The sequence below is a fragment of the Schistocerca piceifrons genome, chromosome 6 (assembly GCF_021461385.2).
Source record: "Schistocerca piceifrons isolate TAMUIC-IGC-003096 chromosome 6, iqSchPice1.1, whole genome shotgun sequence".
Classification (NCBI taxonomy): Eukaryota; Metazoa; Arthropoda; class Insecta; order Orthoptera; family Acrididae; genus Schistocerca; species Schistocerca piceifrons.
Window position 1 is genome coordinate 75,970,367 of NC_060143.1, and position 22,009 is coordinate 75,992,375.

Here is a 22,009-nt window from a genome sequence, read left to right on the forward strand (position 1 = left end):
GAGACACTTTCAATGGGTTGTTTGAATTTCAGTGGAGTATTTGCAGCCCGATATTCCTCACAGGCCGTAACCTTGGAAAGTTGTCATGTTGGACGCTAGGGTTTGGAGTGAAGTCGACATTTTAACTCATTCCAAGGGCATTGCATTCCGTGGCTTTGGATAGGTCAGTCCGTCCACAAATTATTACCTCACAGATTTCGCTTCCCCCCCCCCCCCCCCCCCCCATGAACCATGGACCTTGCCGTTGGTGGGGAGGCTTGCGTGCCTCAGCGATACAGATAGCCGTACCGTAGGTGCAGCCACAACGGAGGGGTATCTGTTGAGAGGCCAGACAAACGTGTGGTTCCTGAAGAGGGGCAGCAGCCTTTTCAGTAGTAGCAAGGGCAACAGTCTGGATGATTGACTGATCTGGCCTTGTAACAATAACCAAAACGGCCTTGCTGTGCTGGTACTGCGAACGGCTGAAAGCAAGGGGAAAATACAGCCGTAATTTTTCCCGAGGGCATGCAGCTTTACTGTATGATTAAATGATGATGGCGTCCTCTTGAGTAAAATATTCCGGAGGTAAAATAGTCCCCCATTCGGATCTCCGGGCGGAGACTACTCAAGAGGATGTCGTTATCAGGAGAAAGAATACTGGCGTTCTGCGGATCGGAGCGTGGAATGTCAGATCCCTTAATCGGGCAGGTAGGTTAGAAAATTTAAAAATTGAAATGGATAGGTTAAAGTTAGATATAGTGGGAATTAGTGAAGTTCGGTGGCAGGAGGAACAAGACTTCTGGTCAGGTGACTACAGGGTTATAAACACAAAATCAAATAGGGGTAATGCAGGAGTAGGCTTAATAATGAATAGGAAAATAGGAATGCGGGTAAGCTACTACAAACAGCATAGTGAACGCATTACTGTGGCCAAGATAGATACGAAGCCCACACCTAATACAGTAGTACAAGTTTATATGCCAACTAGCTCTGCAGATGAAGAAGAAATTAAAGAAATGTATGATGAAATAAAAGAAATTATTCAGGTAGTGAAGGGAGACGAAAATTTAATAGTTATGGGTGACTGGAATTCGAGTGTATGAAAAGGGAGAGAAGGAAACATAGTAGGTGAATATGGATTGGGGCTAAGAAATGAAAGAGGAAGCCGCCTGGTAGAATTTTGCACAGAGCACAACATAATCATAACTAACACTTGGTTTAAGAATCATGAAAGAAGGTTGTATACATGGAAGAACCCTGGAGATACTAAAAGGTATCAGATAGATTACATAATAGTAAGACAGAGATTTAGGAACCAGGTTTTAAATTGTAACACATTTCCAGGGACAGATATGGACTCTGACCACAATCTATTGCTTATGACCTGTAGATTAAAACTGAAGAAACTGCAAAAAGGTGGAATTTAAGGAGATGGGACCTGGATAAACTGAAAGGACCAGAGGCTGTACAGAGTTTCAGGGAGAGCATAAGGGAACAATTGACAGGAATGGGGGAAAGAAATACAGTAGAAGAATAATCGGTAGCTTTGAGGGATGAAGTAGCGAAGGCAGCAGAGGATCAAGTAGGTAAAAAGACGAAGGCTAGTAGAAATCCTTGGGTAACAGAAGAAATATTGAATTTAATTGATGAAAGAAGAAAATATAAAAATGCAGTAAATGAAGCAGGCAAAAGGGAATACAAACGTCTCAAAAATGAGATCGACAGGAAGTGCAAAATGGCTAAGCAGGGATGGCTAGAGGACAAATGTAAGGATGTAGAGGCCTATCTCACTAGGGGTAAGATAGATACTGCCTACAGGAAAATTAAAGAGACCTTTGGAGATAAGAGAACCACTTGTATGAATATCAAGAGCTCAGGTGGAAACCCAGTTCTAAGCAAAGAAGGGAAAGCAGAAAGGTGAAAGGAGTATATAGAGGGTCTATACAAGGGCGATGTACTTGAGGACAATGCTATGGAAATGGAAGAGGATGTAGATGAAGATGAAATGGGAGATACGATACTGCGTGAAGAGTTTGACAGAGCACTGAAAGACCTGAGTCGAAACAAGGCCCCCGGAGTAGACAACATTCCATTGGAACTACTGACGGCCTTGGGAGAGCCAGTCCTGACAAAACTCTACCATCTGGTGAGCAAGATGTATGAAACAGGCGAAATACCCTCAGACTTCATGAAGAATATAATAATTCCAATCCCAAAGAAAGCAGGTGTTGACAGATAAGAAAATTACCGAACTATCAGTTCAATAAGTCACAGCTGCAAAATACTAACACGAATTCTTTACAGACGAATGGAAAAACTAGTAGAAGCCAACCTCGGGGAAGATCAGCTTGGATTCCGTACAAACACTGGAACACGTGAGGCAATACTGACCTTACGACTTATCTTAGAAGAAAGATTAAGAAAAGGCAAACCTACGTTTCTAGCATTTGTAGACTTAGAGAAAGCTTTTGACAATGTTGACTGCAATACTCTCTTTCAAATTCTAAAGGTGGCAGGGGTAAAATACAGGGAGCGAAAGGCTCTTTACAATTTGTACAGAAACCAGATGGCAGTTATAAGAGTCGAGGGACATGAAAGGGAAGCAGTGGTTGGGAAGAGAGTAAGGCAGGGTTGTAGCCTCTCACCGATGTTGTTCAATCTGTATATTGAGCAAGGAGTAAAGGAAACAACAGAAAAATTCGGAGTAGGTATTAAAATTCATGGAGAAGAAATAAAAACTTTGATGTTCGCCGATGACACTGTAATTCTGTCAGAGACAGCAAAGGACTTGGAAGAGCAGTTGAATGGAATGGACAGTGTCTTAAAAGGAGGATATAAGATGAACATCAACAAAAGCAGAACAAGGATAATGGAATGTAGTCTAATTAAGTCGGGTGATGCTGAGGGAGTTAGATTAGGACATGAGGCACTTAAAGTAGTAAAGGAGTTTTGCTATTTGGGGAGCAAAATAACTGATGATGGTCGAAGTAGAGAGGATATAAAATGTAGGCTGGCAATAGCAAGGAAAGCGTTTCTGAAGAAGAGAAATTTGTTAACATCCAGTATTGATTTAAGTGTCAGGAAGTCATTTCTGAAAGTATTCGTATGGAGTGTAGCCATGTATGGAAGTGAAACATGGACGATAAATAGTTTGGACAAGAAGAGAGTAGAAGCTTTCGAAATGTGGTGCTACAGAAGAATGCTGAAGATTAGGTAGGTAGATCACATAACTAATGAGGAAGTATTGAATAGGATTGGGGAGAAGAGAAGTTTGTGGCACAACTTGACTAGAAGAAGAGATCGGTTGGTAGGACATGTTCTGAGGCATCAAGGGATCACCAATTTAGTATTGGAGGGCAGCGTGGAGGGTAAAAATCGTAGAGGGAGACCAAGAGATGAATACACTAAGCAGATTCAGAAGGATGTAGGTTGCAGTAGGTACTGGGAGATGAAAAAGCTTGCACAGGATAGAGTAGCATGGAGAGCTGCATCAAACCAGTCTCAGGACTGAAGACCACCACAACAACAACAACAACAACAACAAGTCGCTTTATCACAGGGTGCACTGTCGTGCTTGTCATCGTGTATGAATCGCTCCTCTATTGTAGGCAGTACAGTAAAATGTGTGCGTGTCCTTTTGCATGTAGCGTTCTGTTAAGGGGACCACACACTAACCACGAATTCGCCAAAAGGAAACCCTTCCATCAGAGTGTAACGTAATTCACGATTATAAATCACTCATTTCCAGTCATCCACTGTCCATTGGCGCCGCTCTTTAGAATATGTCAAACGTTTTTTTACACATGTACATCTACATGGCTACTCTGCAATTCACACTTAAGTGCCTGGTAGAGGGTTCATCAACCACCTTCACTATAATTTTCTATTATTCCACTCTCGGACAGCGCGCGGAGAAGAACATCAATATCATTCCGTGCGAGCTCTAATTTCCCTTATTTTATTATGATGATCGTTTTTTCCTGTGTAGATCGGCTTTAACAAAATACTTCCGCATTCGGAGAAGAGTTGGTGACTTAAATTTAGTGAGTAGATCCAGCCGCAACGAAAAACGCCTTGCTTTTACTGATGTCCGTCCCAAATCGTGTATCATATCCGTGACACTCTCTCCCATACTCGATAGTAAAAAAAGCGCTGCCCTTCTTTGAGCGTTCTGGATGTACTCCGTTAATCCTATATGGTAAGGATCCCACTCCGCAGCAGTACTCCAAAATAGGACGGACAAGCAGAGCGTAGCCAGTCTCTTTAGTAGATCTTTTGCATCTTCTAAGTGTTCTGCGAATAAAATGCAGTCTTTAGTTCGCCTTCCCACAAAATTTTCTGTGTGTTTTTTTCAATTTAGCCGGACGGTATGGCCGAGCGGCTCTAGGCGCTTCTGTCTGGAACCGCGCGACCGCTACGGTCGCAGGTTCGAATCCAGCCTCGGGCATGGATGTGTGTGATGTCCTTAGGTTAGTCAAGTTTAAGTAGTTCTAAGTTCTAGGGGACTGATGACCTCAGATGTTAATTCCCATAGTGCTCAGAGCCATTTGAACGACTTCTTTTCAATTTAAATTGTTCGTAATTGTAATTCCTAAGTGATTATTGGGATGTACGGTGTTTAAATTTGGTTGATTTATCGTGTGATCGAAGTTTAACTAATTCCTATTAGCAGTCATGTGGATGAAGTCACATTTTTCATTATTTAGGCTCAACTGCCAATTTTCGCGCCATAGACATATCTTATCTAAACCGTTTTGCAATTGGTTTTAATCTTCTGGTGACCTTGACTATCTGTAAACCTGAGACGTCTCTTCATATTGTCTCCTAAATTGTTTATAAAGATAAAGAACAGTGGAGGACCTATAACACTACACCAGAAATCACTTCTATTTTACTCGACGAGTTCCCGTCGCTACTATGTACTGTGATTCTAGAAATCTAGAAATACAGAATTAATTTGAAATGATTTGTTGACATAGCACTCAACACTTCGTCTGAGTAATGCACTTACCATTGACTCCTGAAAAGCGCACCTCTTGAAGAGCTGTTCCAGTAACGTGCCCCATTCCTTTCAGCTCTCTACGCACTAGCCACTTCATAGCAAGATACATGAGTATTTTTGAATTCTCTTTATCTGTGCCACATTATATTGGAACTTATGTGTGGAGGAGGGAGTTCATCAATTTTGTCAGAATTTATGAAATACCTGTTGAATTCTTCGCATACATGTCTGGAGTTTGTAATCATTTCCCCATGTATTTCTAATTTAGGATTATAACTTTTTGTTTTTTTTCAGCAACTTTGCAACTGCCGCGTGATTCTTTCCTCTGATTTCGTGTGATTTTTTACAAAACCCTTCCGTAATACCGTAACGTCCCTGTCCGTCAATACATGAGATTTGCATGGTCTTGTGTAAATTATGTGTCCCTTTGGAATTCAGATCTGGAAGCTGGAGAGATCTGGAGAGATTGAATAAGAGTCTTTGACCGTTCTTTCCACAAACCTGTCGTCTTCTAAAGTTGTGTCCCCAGTGCAGAAGACAGCTCGTCGGTAGTGGGATATTCTTCGCTGGAGACTGCTACGCTGTCAATTCGAACCTGTGATCGTGCTTTTTTGCTGGATGCCACTTGCCCAGGTTTGTCTCTGTACCTACAGAGGGCAAGATCTGTAGTACTGACAATGATGGTAGCCGGCACTTCTCATTAATTTACCCTGTTTGTTTATTATTCAAACATTCACACATTTACGCTGTCTTATACAACACTCGAAAAATGGTTCAGATGGTTCTGAGCCCTATGGGAGTTAACATCTGAGGTCATCAGTCCCCTAGACTTAGAACTACCTTAAACCTAACTAACCTAAGGAAATCACACACATCCATGCCAGAGGCAGGATTCGAGCCTGCGACCGTAGCAGCAGCGCGGTTCTGAACTGAAACACCTAGAACCGCTTGGCCACAGCGGCCGGCATATTGTCATCTAAATAACGCACGATACTGAGATACGCCTCCGACCCTTCAGAACACGCGAAACAGGGTGACTAGCGCAGCCGAAGTACTTCGTCTTCCAGACGCGCCAAAGCAATCCGATGGTGTCCGAAGCATTTCGGCTGCAATATCGTTACCCTTATCTTTCTCAAAACCAGTAAATTTAATAAACAAAAACAACAGACTCGTAGGGTAATCATGAGGGATTGTCATACTAAAAACAGGGATAAATACAATGAAAAGTATGTAAATAATTAGACAAGTTAGGCGTTCTGGCGCCTAGCACGCAAATGTGCCGACCAATCAGAAGGAAGTTCAGTACAAATGGCGGACTCTCCTACAGGACAGGTACATACTGTACCATCTGTCACTTGTACCTCACTCCATTTTTGTACCATATGCTACCTCACGTGTATCAAGCTGCATCAGGGCGAGCTTCTAGCAAAACAAAATACTGGTGGCCACAGCCAGGAATATCACACTTGACTTAGCTGTGGTCGTTCTTTCGCGTTCCCACCTCAGTGCCACATCATAACAGTCGACTCCGGCAGCTACAAAGGGCTGAAACGTCCCTGATGGAATTGTTACTCAGATAACACCCAATGACTAGTCCGCGTTCCAAGTCACGGAGCTCTCTTGGTCGACCGAAGTAGCTGCTACGGCTTCTCTACTGTCAACATAGTACCCCCGCACCTCCTTCTATAATGGGGGAGCCGGCAGAAGTGGCCGTGTGGTTAAAGGCGCTGCAGTCTGGAACCGCAAGACCACTACGGTCGCAGGTTCGAATCCTGCCTCGGGCATGGATGTTAGTGATGTCCTTAGGTTAGTTAGGTTTAACTAGTTCTAAGTTCTAGGGGACTAATGACCTCAGCAGTTGAGTCCCATAGTGCTCAGAACCATTTGAACCATTTTTATAATGGGGGAGTCCGCTTCTGGTGACACCTAGTGGTCAGTTCTGCATTACATAGGGCGCCCGGGGACTTTTGATCAGATAGAAGTTCAAGGCTGCACATCGGGACGTGGACGCAGTTAGCGGACTATTGCCGCCCCACGTTATGCGAGGTCGGTGAGGCACCAGGACGTCCAGGGGGGCAGCTGAGCGCCGCCACGAGCAGAGAGCAGCCCCCTGGTTAGCGGAGCGTTCCAGCCGCTGGAGCTGGAGGCGGAGATAAGTGCCGGAGAAACCGCGCGGCACGGATGCAGATTTCTCCCTCCCTCAGCAGCAGCGGCCGCACGCGCACACTGCTGAGGAAAGCGGCACCCGAGCCGCGGACGCCGCCGTCCCAACGCTGACGTACGCACAGCGTGCGCCTCCGCACGCTGCGACTTACACCGAGATTCTCGGGGATAATCCCGACGTTTATTCCTACTCTCTACGAGCGTGTGCTGTCACGTGGAACAAGGGATGGAGAGGGAAGATTAGACTTTAACGTCGCGAGTTCGTAAGAGCCGCAACTTAACCTGTCCTTGGGCAAGGGTATGGGAGGTAATCAGTGTAAATCCACGTACATCCTCGGCAAGCCACTGTGCAGTACACGGCGGAGGCTATATCGTACCAATATTCTTTCATGAATGAGGGAACAATGGCTACATACATGCCTTCATATCTGCTCTAACCTCTATTATCTTGAAAGGTGTGTGTGTGTGTGTGTGTGTGTGTGTGTGTGTGTGACAGTTTTCTTGTTTTTGTATGTCTTACGACGCTCACGTAATATTTGGATCGTTTGGTTATGCACACGTAGTCTTGTCTGAGACGCTGCACTGCCCGCATACTAAAAAAAAATGGCTCTGAGCACTATGGGACGTAACATCTGAGGTCATCAGTCCCCTAGAACTTAGAACTACTTCAGCCTAACTAAACTAAGGACATGACACACATCCATGCCCGAAGCAGGATTCGAACCTGCGACCGCAGCGGTCGCGCGGTTCCAGACTGTAGCGCCTAGAACCGCTCGGCCATACCGGCCGGTTTATCGCTGTATCTGCAGGCACTCCTATTTCACAAATTACAATCACTCGCTACCTTGGAAAATGAGAAAATCGAAGTACCGTTGTCTTTAACAGTTCACTGAGGGTGCTAAGGGTGGAGGGTGGGGCTGAATGAAGGCCATCCACGTCTGGTCGTGCAGACTCCGACCCCATCGTACCTCGAAATCAGGATTTAGAGTAGATGTATGGCGTGTTTTCTTCTCTGAGCTTGCCTTGCCACTAGTCCATGGGGTCTCCATGTTACGTATCAGCATACACAATTCTATAAGTCTAGTGATGTCTTTTCTTATCAATAAGGCGTATGCGGAAAGGGGAGGGAGGAACAAAATATTAGGGTTCCCCTAACTTAATGTCCTATACACACCAACGAGTGTTGATGACAGAAATAATATAAAAACGAATTTTGAGTTTACAGGCAAATATTGTGCAAATCTCTTTAGTTGAAATGAAAATAAATTTCAAAATATACTACGTCCAAAACAAATACTCAAATTACTATAGTAGAAAAGATCAAAGATTAATCAATTAATCAGTCAACAGAAGGAAAAAACCTCTTCCTCTTTTAATGCACGAAATTAGAAATTTTGACTGAAATGCTCTTACAAAATTCCGCAAATAAAATACACTCAAATGAACTTACACTGAAATATACTCTATGTAACTACAGAGCATATCCACAAAACGACTACCTGAGCTCTCTCTCAAATGCTTCAGAAATTTTGGTTTCAGTACACAAAGTAACTTTATCGTATCTGGTGAAATTTCACACATCTTATCCATCGATATCTTCACATAGTAAGTACCTCACTTATACATTACATACATAATACTTCCGGCATATTGACAATTGTTCAGTTGATATTATAATAGCTCTTCCCACAATCTGAATTAAGTTTTTATTCTTCGCGTGTTTGTAAAAAAAAAGTGCAGCATCCTCCACACGCCGCCACAATAAGGGGAGGTATAATTCTGATAGTCACCACAAATGCCCATGGTTCTTCCAGCTTTTACTTTACAATGACAATTTCTGTTTCCTATGTAGCAATTCCTTCTCACCTCCATGGCTCCTCGACACCACGTATATTTGACACAACGGCAAAGGCTCCCTAAACAGCAGCTCCTCAACATGTCGCGTCTGCTTTAGCCGCCGTGGTTGTCTAACACAGCTTTCCTTCGAGTCACGGACAGACACCCTCCGTTGGCCGCTTCCTGCGGTAACTGGAAATGAGCGTACGGCATCGTTGGCCGGGAGGCCCCTATTCGGCCAAGTTCGGCCGCCAAGTACAAATCTTACTTCATTCGACGCCACATGGGGCGACTTGCGCGCCGGTGATGGGGATGAAATGATGATTATGACAACACAACACTCAGTCCCCGAGCGGAGAAAATCTCCAACCCGGCCGCGAATCGGACCAGGGTCCGCTTGCATGGGAGGCGAGCACGTTACCACCCAGTTAAGCAGGAGGACGCCTTCTGCAGTATCCCACATCAGCAACACACCGTGCGCTCAGCGGCGTCGCTTTCTCAAAATCAAAACAGGCGCTCTCTACTACTCCTTTGCTCGTACGTTCTAATTTACACGCACACTGCCTGAATGCCAATCTACTTTCCGTTCCAGTGTTGCGCTGGATAGAAAACTGCTTCTACACGTCCCACAAAATAATAAGCATATTGCTTTACGTAACATCGAAGTCAGGTACCAGGCCAAAATAAACAAGCTAACTTCCTATTGTCATGACTGCACATACCATCAATCACCTGATGATAACACTGCCTCTACAACAAGATAATGTGATCGCTCCTCGCGTATTACAACACAAGGTAACTTCTTTTTCACAACTCCAACATCACGAAAAGCAAACAAAATAAATAACCCAAAAAATGATACCAACAACCAAAGCATGGCCTGTGCATATAATCAACCAATATCTAACAAAGTCAGTAAAAAAATCATCAAATCATTTCAAATACACTTGAACACTTGATGTGGTCAGGAGTACAACAAACAACCTATGCAACATATACAGCAAAGCTTCAAGGAAAAATAAATAAGGTAGCAATATCCTGGGGAAAATAAACCTCCTGCCTCATGCTGTAAGTGTGCATCGTCTAGTAGCTAACATACATTGCACCTTGAAAGTGCAGTTACACACTTCGCAATGTACTCCAAATCCGGAATGTTAAAAATCGTTGTGGTTTGGATAGTAAAAGAATACGCTTTTAAACACTCCAAGTATATATATTACATAACAAGATAGACTAAGAAATAAGAATATTGAAAAGAAAGATCCACCAGTTGAGACCGCACGTACTAGCGAAAGAACCGCAAGCTCGCGACGCTCTTCAATCACAGTTATACTTCTTTGAGTCAGCTACATTACATCGACCATAGGGCTTATTGGATATTGTGTATGCTAAGCGGTAGGCGATTGGCTCTGAGCACTATGGAACTTAACATCTGAGGTCATCAGTCCTCTAGAACGTAAACTTAACTAACCGAAGGACATCACACACATCCATCGCCGCGACAGGATTCGAACCTGCGACAGTAGCAGTCGCGCAGTTCCAGACTGTAGCGCCTAGAACCGCTCGGTCACCGAGGCCGGCCAGTAGGCGATTTCATTCGTTTTCGCTACTGTTCTAAACGGGTAGTAATACAGTTGCACGAATTTCTTAGTTGCAGCACAAATTATATCCCTAGCTGATTGGTCTACTTCGTCTAACAGACTTTGCACAATTCAGCTTCTATCACACGCCCAACTGTCTCAATCTGTCGTCATAACATTCACATTAACGGGTTTCAACGTTGATTTGCAGTTAACTTTCTCCTCTAATAATCTGGTTTCACAGGACAGAGAGGATCAGGTTTTGGTTGTGAAGGGGGCCGTAATCAGTTACTGTTAGTTGCACAAAACACACAAACTTTTATATTCCTAAGAACCACTTAATTACACATTGCCTTAAAAGGATCAAATTAAAACAATACGGCTGAAGGCTTTGTTAAGGAAACTTGTGATACCTCCTGGGCTGAAGGCCCAAAACCACGCCAAAAACAAGAACGACTGAAGGCCTGAACACAAGTTATAAAAAATTGCTTTAAAGAATACACCCGGCTGAAGGCCTTACTTAAAAAAAAAGTTACGTAAACACTTGGCTGAAGGCCACACACAAGACATTGAACAACTCAGGACTTAGTGCCTGGATAACAAGAATTTCAGATAGAACAAACTTTCAAAATTTTAGTTATTAAACAAGTCAAACTTCAAACTTTAAGTCAGCTGAAGGCCTTACCTTAAAATTAAAACAAACTAAATTAATAGGTGGCTGAAGGCGTCGCACAGTACATCAGACTAAAATTAAAATCACAATCTAAAACCAACAGAACAGGGGTACTCAGAAGTGTTCCAAGGGTCGACCTGAGGAGGTAGCTCTAACGTAAGGTGAGGTGAGACAAGCAGCAGAGAGTAAGATTAAATAATCGAATGGAAACCCGACCCAGGGACGGCTGAAGGACTGACCAACAACCTAATCAATTCCCTTCCGACCGACCAACGGTACGACATCGGAAAATATCAGCTGAGGACGAAGATACCAGCCGTACTACGTCTTCAAAATTGGCGTCTAAAAACGGCCAAGGCACAATAACCACTCTTAAGAAAAAAATATGTACAAACAACTAAAAGGTTGTCAAACTGCACGCCGTGCCGGACCGCATCAACACGGCGAGGAAACACACACTGCTGGAAAACTAAGCTAACGACCAGGACAGGTAACTGGGCCGTTAGCGGCCACAAGGCAGAAAATACCGCTGGTGCACTTCACTAATAAGCAACAACCATTTAATAGTTAAAGACCACATGGAAGAGGACTGCAAAATTTCGCCAACTCCAATACACCATATGTTGCTGCTAGCCGGAATGGCTCAGAAAGCAACAGCCGACAATGAATGAAGAGATGTCACAGCAGTTGAGGCTCCATAGCAGGGCACTCAACTTCAGTGTCCAGGTTCGGTGGGCAGCGGACTTCGTAGCTGGCGCCTCACAATCTGACTGCACGGGCACGCCAGCAGAGGTCCCGGCCTGACCCCACGCCACGGAGACTTCCTCGCTGCTCTGTCCCAACCGACCGACTGCCCCACACACACCACCACACGGAAATATAGCGGTCACACCAAAGCTGGTACAGCAGTACCAGTATCGATAAGTGCTGCTGCTGCCACTGACGAAGGCAAGTCAGCACCTCGTTATGGTAGTAATTCAGGGAGAAATGTGGCGCCACTCGATTGCGACAAACTGCCAAAGAACAAACGGCATCAACGCGAGCTGTGGACGGCTCATCTAAACAAAAAATGGCTCTGACAAGGGAACCCCCCCATCGCACCCCCCTCAGATTTAATTACAAGTTGGCACAGTGGATAGGCCTTGAAAAACTGAACACAGATCAATCGAGAATACAGGAAGAAGTTGTGTGGAACTATGAAAAAAATAAGCAAAATATACAAACTGAGTAGTCCTTGCGAAAGATAGGCAGCATCAAGGACACTGTAAACTCTGAAGCGCCGTGATCCCGTGGTTAGCGTGAGTAGCTGCGAAACGAAAGGTCTTTGGTTCAAGCTTCCCTCGAGAGAAAAATTTTTTATTTTCAGACTATTATCAAAGTTGAGACACTCAAACATAATCAACTTCGCTCTTCAAAATTCCAGGACATGTTCAGATTTGCTTGGACACGTGCGGGATTTGACGGTCTACACACGGAAAAATTTGAAAACGTTAAAAACGTATGTTTTGACAGAACACAGGGAAAACTGTGCGACTGTGAAACTGTCGCATTCATTTGTTGCAGTTCATGTCGCACACTCTTATGTTTTCATCACTTTTTTGGGAGTGATTATTACATCCACAAGAAAACCTAAATAGGCAAGGTAGAAGAACCTTTTTAGCCATTCGCCAAGTGTGCAAGTTAGACGGGTCGATAACATATTCCTGTCAGGTGACGCACATTCCGTCACCAGTGTCGTATAGAATATATCAGACGTGTTGTCCTGTGGAGGAATCGGTTGACCTATGACCTTGCGAGCAAATGTTTTCGGTGCTCATTGGAGAGGCACGTCCTTTCGTCTACTAATCGCACGGTTTTGCGGTGCGGTGGCAAAACACAGACACTAAACTTATTACAGTGAACAGGGACGTCAATGAACGAACGGACGGATCATAACTTTGCGAGAATAAAGAAAGTAAAATTTCCACTCGAGGGAGACTCGAACCAAGGATCTTTCGTTCTGCAGTTGCTCACTCTAACCACAAGACCACGTCGCTCATCAGCTAACATTGTCCTCTATGTTGCCTATCTTGCACATGGACTACTCTGTTTGTATAGTTTGCTTATTTTTTCATAGTTCCACACAACTTCTTCCTGTTTTCTCGATTGATCTGTGTTCAGTTTTTCAAGGCCTACCCACTGTGTCAATTTATAACTAAATCTGAGGGGGGTGCGATGGGGAGGTTCCCTTGTGAGCACTATGGGACTTAACATCTATGGTCATCAGTCCCCTAGAACTTAGAACTACTTAAACCTAACTAACCTAAGGACAGCACACAACACCCAGTCATCACGAGGCAGAGAAAATCCCTGACCCCGCCGGGAATCGAACCCGGGAACCCGGGCGTGGGAAGCGAGACCGCTACCGCACGACCACGAGCTGCGGGCGGCTCATCTAAACTATCAAAATTTTTGTGAATGTCCTCCATGTTAGATGCACTTATCACAAAGTGTCCTTCATACTCATCTAAGAAGGCTGGTTTACAGTTTGTATTGACATTAATCACTCTGTTGTTACCTTATCCCAGAGATTCTTCTAGTTGTTCTACTTGTACACCCATAACATTTGCCGGCAATAAAGCAGTCGTCCCAGATGCGCCAGCTGTCTTCTGGACGGTTCATGGTTTTACATGCGCACTGCGGGAGTATTCCTTACTCCTGTAGTTGACGAATACTGGGATTCCTCCTCACTTCGCCTGACTGCAAGATCTCTTCCGGTCTCATAGTTCCTTGTCCTATTCCATTGCAGCGGCGTTCTGAAGTGACCACCATGCCTTGGCTACTTCATTCCGTCTCCTCTTGAACATGCAGCCGCCTCACTTTTACGTTCCATTGGTGACTTTTTCTATACTGGTTTACACACTCTGTGTTCTGCCCTTCCTGTTCCTTGGCAAGCATTTCTACCTACTTCAACAAGTAAATCAACTTGTCACTACTATCACAAGACGCTGAAGTTAGTCTCTTATTCCAGTAAATTGTTCTCTAACCCCAAGCTCCAGTTTATTTGACAAATAGAATAATTTAGCACTCCATTTTGTAGAGAAGCCCTTTGCAAGTTCTAGTCCATGATTAAACTTCCTACCCCCTCCCCAAACCCCTTACCGCCGCCCAAAACCCAGAACCAGCTCAAAACTTCGTTTCTTTGCTCGGGACCAGTGCTCCTTGATAAAGGCGGCCTAAATTCAGCCAGAGTTCCTTATTCCAGCGTTATGTCTGTTGACCAACAAAATGCCTCTCCTGCCAAGTTACTTCCTATGTAAGAAACTGTCTCCCTTTTAGTCTGCCCTTCAGGTAATATATTTTCAAAATCATTCCAGAGAATTAACGTGAGCATCAGGATCAAAACGATGAAACTGTCGGCATCCAATGAACGCAATTTCCATGGATATTATTGGCGAGGGTGCAGTAATTTTGGTCTGGTAACTACCTACTAGGCTTATTCGTAAGTAAGGTCCGACCGGTCGCAAAATGGAAACCACTGTGAAAATAAAAAATATTTTATTTGCAACAGTTAGCTACACCTTCCACCTACTTCTCTACGAAGTCACCGCTCCGATTTACACATTTGTCGTAGCGTAGCGTTGTGCCAACTTTCCAATACCCTTGCCACAGAAGGCAGCCGCTTGTGCTTTCCACCTATGCTCTAACCTGATCTACAGCTTGCTGTCTGTGCCAAAACGTCTTCATAGCCAGCGGTTCATGTCAGCAGAGATGAAACTCAGGGAGAGTCAATTATGGGCTCTGTTGTCGGTGATCAAATCAAAACTCTATTTCCCTACATATAAGTCCTATACAATCAGCAGAATTATACCAAGTGGAATCGATTGAATAAAAAGGAAAGGGTGGAAAAGAGAAATATAGGATGCCGCCTATATGACTGAACATAAATCTCAAAATGAAATGTATACCATCCATAAGGCTAAGGGTATCACCTACAACCATGTCAAATCATTCTCAGGTTGCATTAAGGCCGGCTGTAGTAGCGTATGCGATGATTATCCGGATCTTAAGTACATCATAAATAGTTTGCATGATAATAATAGCGACATTCGCACTTCGTTAAAAAACGTAGATTTCAGTTTCCATTTACAAACGCTGAAATTGTGCTTATGGCAGACAATCGTTTCTTCACCAAACTGACAACTGCTAACTAAATTGAAAGGCTAAAAAAAATATACAAAACATTTCATTTTACGGAAGTGTCAGCCTAATGCACTCAATTACTCGAACAAAGTTGTAAAAGACGTTATTATTTCACAACAGAATTCATGATACAAGAATCATACAATTTTCTAACAGCGAGTTTCGAAGAAGCAGGGAGACTGAATATCAGTTCTCTTATGTTATATTAAAAATATCGGAAATTTCACAGATAATTAAGTTCATACTCGGAGATATAATCTTATACCTAATGTTGAAACACAGTGATTTGTTACAAAAGAGCTCACCAGAATACAAGAGTGTGAGCAGTTACTTTTGGATATGCGAGGACTTCTATTCTTAGCAGTGTCTTACCAGTTGCCAGAACGAAATTTTCAGATTCATTTCGCCATATCGAGGATCCAGTTCCATTACATTTCGAAATACGATTGGACATTGTTAGGTTCCTGCTTCGTACTCAGGTTTCCTTCAGAGGTTTATCTTCACACCGCTCGGCATTTTTGCAGTTCATTCAGTTGCGGTACCATGTTTTATCTTAAGGCAGTGAAGAAATGGCAAATTCACTACGTACGTATACTGAGAATTTTTTCCAACTAAAACACCAAGTTATATAGCAATGGTTGTTGTTGTTGCTGTAATCTTCAGTCTAAAGACTGGTTCATGGAGCTCTGTTATAATTTATCATACAGAGATATCGTCATCTCTAATTAGGCCTAACTGCTGCAAGCTTCATACATCCAGCACTTGCTGGAGTGAAGTATTTTCTTTTATCTATTTTATTTACAATGGCTTCAGGCAAACGTCCCACAGAGACAAATACAAAATTCAGGTACATGAGACATATTGTAGCTATTTTATATACACGACGTGTGCATGCTGATATTATTAAAATCAGCAACTGTGCATTTCAGTTGCTACTTTATACAGACAAGATGTATGTACCAATATTTTTAAAATTAATATAAGCCGGCCGTTGTGACAGAACGTTTCTAGGCGCTTGAACACGGAACCACGTGGCTGTTACGGTCGCAGGTTCGTATCCTGCCTCGGGCATGGATGTGTGTGATGTCCTTAGGTTAAAAATGGTTCAAATGGCTCTGAGCACCATGGGACTTAACTTCTGAGGTCATCAGTCCCCTAGAACTTAGAACTACTTAAACCTAACTAACCTAAGGACATCACACACATCCATGCCCGAGGCAGGATTCGAACCTGCGACCGTAGCGGTCGCGCGGTTCCAGACTATAGCGCCTAGAACCGCTCGGCCACCCCGGCCGGCTGTCCTTAGGTTAGTTAGGTTTAAGTAGTTCTAAGTCTAGGGGACTGATGACAGATGTTAAGTCCCATAGTGCTTAGAGCCATTTGAACCATTTGAAAATTAAAATATCTTAAAATTAATATAACAGCCACGTGACCCGCTCTTACTCTATTAATGGTGACAATCTTCCCGTTTAAGACCAGAACCAAGAAAGTATGGGGTACTTGCTTTTGAACAGCCCATTCCCATCATTACGTAACAATCGTCATTCTTTAACTGCAAGCCGTATTATGAAACACACAGTGCTCAAGGAATGTTGTAACTGGCGTTAATTGCACGTTGTGGCAAGCTAGTCTGTACGTTCATTGCCCCTTACGCCGATGCGGTCCAGTTACTGCTGGAAACAGATCGATTTGTGGAGATATTTCTGTCTTGTAAAATATCTTATGATGCCCTGGTTTAAATAATTAATAGTTTTCTCTGAAGCTGCGTGCGGCTGGTCCCGGCGGAGGTTCGAGTCCTCCCTCGGGCGTGGGTGTGTGTGTTTGTCCTTAGGATAGTTTAGGTTAAGTAGTGTGTAAGCTAAGAGACTGATGAGCTTAGCAGTTAAGTCCCATTGAGAGGCACCCACATGCCTTGCTCATACTATGGTATCAAGCGGTCAGGCCTGCAAGATGAGTGGTCTGCCAAGCGAGTGGATTCATTCTTATTTGTCGAGTAACATGAACTCTAGTACTCACAATTAAGTTACAAATTATTCTCCTGTATGAATATTACGTAACGGAAACTCACATCTGACTATTAGTAATTTACACTACTCTGACTGTTCACTACGCGCTGGCAATACCACATTTTCTCCCATTTTTTTATTTAACGGCTTTTATCAACACGTGGCCATCGCACTGAATATGAATGGCGCACACATTATAAATTCTGGATATCATGACAACATACAATTCGAAGGAAAAGGCCACCAATCTTTTTCTTTTCACTGTCTTATTTATTCCGATAAATTCTATAACCTAAACACACAAATTCTATAACTTACAACAATAACACATGAGAGATTCCGCCCAGAGGGCATGGCTTTACATTGGTGATTATCTTATGGTCTCGTAATTACTTAATGCTACAGCGCACTTTCTGGATAGGATGGTGGATCTTTTGCTATATCTCACACTTCGACTCTCACAACCATCATCACGAAACTTTCCTCCAGACCGAGCGGTACAAAAGGAACATGCATAACCCACTATCTCTGAAACTACCTTGCTACTCGCCCATGCAAACCACACATACTTAAATTACATGACATACACCACACTGCAACATGGAATACAACATAGGAATAGTCACAACATTATAATCCCATCACTTCCAGCTTTCCCACTTCAATTAGTATTCATCCCAGTTCCATACGACACTGCCCCACTTCGTAACTTCTCTTTCCTACTACGAACTGGACGATATATGCACGTCTTCCTGTGCAATGCAAGCCAAGTGGCGTTGCTGGATAGACGGCTGACTCACCTTGCTTCTCTCTCAGAGTATTATAGTTTGATTCATGCGTCACACGGAAGCATAACACGCAAAGTAATATTAAGAACATATTCATCACACACGCGAGTCCTCAACTGATACCATGGACGAGTACTTCTCTTTATCCTTTGTCTCATACACAGATTGAGACTCACACAGTACTCATCACGTGGAAGTACTCGTCTCTAATTTCAAGCCCTGCACACGCCATTCCTTAAATATTTCCAACTTATAGTACACACGCTAGTAATTCAGCTTAACTTAAGCACTCGGAAGTATTTAAGCTTACTGCTACACGTGGTTTCATTGTGACCGTTGGTCGCTTCCGAAGATTACTACGATCCCCTTAATATTACCTGCCTGACATTTAATTCTCCCCACAAAAGTTCCTGAAATAGAGAAATTATTATTCTAAACTACTCTTAAGTATTTCACATGCATACCATGTCTCCACTCTTTTGTTTTTACGGAGCACGCCTAAGACAGGTCTTACCAACACTAGATCCAGCGGCAGAATGCTGAAACATGGCCGTTCTTCAGGTCATCTCGCACCTCTGTCGAGGTGGGGGAAGACCATGCTACCATATTGGTCAGCCACATTTCAGGCGCTCAAAGCTCCGGTAAGTTTCATCTCTTTGGTTCCACCAAAGATGGCCAAAGGATCGTCTCAAAGATGATCATATATTCACATTCACTATCTGCGGTTAGCAGACGACCATACATTCATTCATTTCACAGATCTCACCAAACTGGATGTAGGGATTTATTTTGTGGGAGTGCACATGTGATCAATTACATAAATAAATTGTCATTCTTTCCCACACTGGTATCCGGCTTCGCTGTACTAATTGAAATTGAGTTATTTTTACAAAAAATGTGTCGTTCTGACAAGAATAATGAAGTATGTTGTACCTATTTTCAATGTTGGGAGGTACTGTACCCTTTCACCATAAGATTTCACACACATTTGAACTTTTTTTTCTCTGAAGCTGCTCTTGTAAGGGGCAATAGAGTACTTATGGGATAGAAACTACACACCAAGAATGTGAGCTCTATTGCGTCTAGTGTGTGACGTGTAAGACAGCTAATAACTTAGATGTCCGCACGGACATTTCTGTGGGTGACAAGAAGGATCTGCCACACCCACCTACGTCACCGTAGTGTAGAATGCAGCTCCAGAAGAGACGGGCGATATTGTCGATCATCCTGCAAATATTTTATGCCGGCCTTTCCGGAAGCAATGTGATTTAAACAGGTTTGAGTCGTAGGTCTCTCGTAGATACAGTTGCTTTACAAAGTAATGAACGCGAGTTTGGATATTGATTAATTAGCATCATGATTCCACGCGAAGATTTTTCTTTTTTGATTTGGTTTTCTGGATAACAACACTAAAGCCGTCAACGATTACAAAAGAATTAAATGTTTTTAACGTAGAAGAGAATGTCATACCTCAGAGTGATTGAACAATATTTCTGTGATACTAGCAAAATAGGAGAAGCTGTCTCGCTTCTGGCAACGGCCTTGCCGCAGTGGATACACCGGTTCCCGTGAGATCACCGAAGTTAAGCGCTGTCGGGCGTGGCTGGCACTTGTATGGGTCACCATCTGGGCGGCCATGAGCTGTTGCCATTTTTCGGGGTGCACTCAGCCTCGTGATGCAAACTGAGGAGCTACTCGACCGAATAGTAGCGGCTCCCGTCAAAGAAAACCATCATTAACGACCGGGAGAGCGGTGTGCTGGCCACACGCCCCTCCTATCCACGTCCTCAGCCGAGGATGACACGGCGGTCGGATGGTCCCGATTGGCCACTTGTGGCCTGAAGACGGAGTGCTATCTCGCTTCTAAAGTCAGAATTAACAATTAATTTTTTCTCTACAAAAATCTTTACCAACAGGTTTATAAAGGCATAACACTTTCAGATGCACACAATTTCATAATCAACCACAAAAAATTGCGGCTGTAAATACTCTGTAGGTCTGTGGTCAGATTTTAAAATTGCGAACTAAAATAAATCTTACCAAACATCCAAGAACTGCCTTATCATTCTTTCTTAGAAGACCACTAATACCTGTATGGAATGATACCGTAAGTTTCCACAATTTGGAGAGATATTTGTGCGTGTGTTGCTAGAATCGTAAAAAAAGATGATTAACATCGGCGAAGTCTGAATTATTGCTATCACGTCTGAATTTCATGGTTTTAAGCTGTGAAAAAGAGCTGGGAAGGCGCTGTGATTGACTCTCATCCGAGATGTTGTAGAGATAGCTCTGTGGTGTACTGACATGTTATTCAACCAGGGAAAGCGAATTATGCGGGTTTTGGCCCATCCATAATATTTTTCTTTATTTCCCTGATATATTTCCCGATCTTCTTCACGCTGGGATCCGACTCTCATTTTTACTTCATGTAAGAAGTTTGTGAATGGTAACTGGATATCGCGATAAATTTTGGATACAGTAGATTCCTTGGCCATCTGCTTTACTAAAGGATGAAATTGACAACAGACTGGCAAATATCCCAAGGCCTTATCAGACAGTATGATTTTGAAAACAATGGTTCGTATTTCTGTGCCTTTGCCACTGCAAGGCACAGTTTAATGATGATGTTACCCTCAACGTGAACCTTGGCATCAGAAGTTTCCGTCTGGGGGTGAGCGGAGGCATAGCCAGGTTCTGTGAGCGGACGCGCTGAGTAGCGGATTTAGGCGATCAAAGGAAGAGGTCATACAGGATTAAGCTATATTTCATCTTGCCGCAGGTCAAACACCTGGAAGGTATAAGAAGGTTTGCTCCCCAATAACTACCAAGTGGAGCTTGAGAATTTTTGGCTGCGACTCATGAAGTCAAGCCACACGAAAAAACACCGTCCGAACAGGCCTTGAAGGCCCAACGGTACCGACAGGCCGCCGTGTCATCCTAATGAATGATACTTAATTGCAACCCTCAGCTGCCGACAGGTGTTATTGATATACCTCGATGGGGACAGGTGAAAATGTGTGCCGCGACTGGGACTCGAAGCCGGGATCTCCTGCTTACATGGCAGACGCTCTATCCATCTGAGCCACCGAGGACACGGGTGAAAAGCGCGACTGCAGGGACTTATCCTTTCCACGCTTCCCGTGAGACCCACATTCCCAACTGTCCACAATCTACATACGTAATGTACCTAATAGACATTTGCCCTTCCACTCATCACTCGCGCACACTAAGGTGACGATTCACGTAAGAGTTCGGGCAACCTGTGTGCATTCGCACAGACGAAGGTCAAAAATGGCTCTGAGCACTATGGGACTTAACTTCTGAGGTCATTAGTCCCCTAGAACTTAGAACTAGTTAAACCTAACTAACCTAAGGACATCACATACATCCATGCCCGAGGCAGGATTCGAACCTGCGACCGTATCAGTCGCGCGGTTCCGGACTGAGCGCCTAGAACCGCTAGACCACCGCGGCCGGCAGACGAAGGTCAATGGCTGGGTAGCCTTTAACTGTATATATGAAGATAGTAACCGTTCACGAAAGAATAGATACCATTGATGACCGTGCAGACTCTCTACAATAAATGATAATTAATTGAAGCCCTCTGCTGCCGACAGGTGTTGTTGATATAACTCGATGGGGACAGCGTGCAAGGGATATGTCCCTGCAATCGCGCTGTTCATCTGTGTCCTCTATGGCTCAGATGGATGCCGGCATGGTAGCTCATCGTGTTCGGTCAGAGGGTTAACTGCCCTCTGTAATAAAAAACTGAGTCAACGGCTCAACCCTGAAGCTGAACG

The 22,009-nt window shown here is 43.7% G+C and overlaps 1 pseudogene; it reads left to right on the forward strand.

The window, feature by feature from the left end:
- Positions 1-19,741: 19,741 nt before the first annotated feature.
- Positions 19,742-19,859, forward strand: LOC124803490 (annotated as a pseudogene).
- Positions 19,860-22,009: the final 2,150 nt, after the last annotated feature.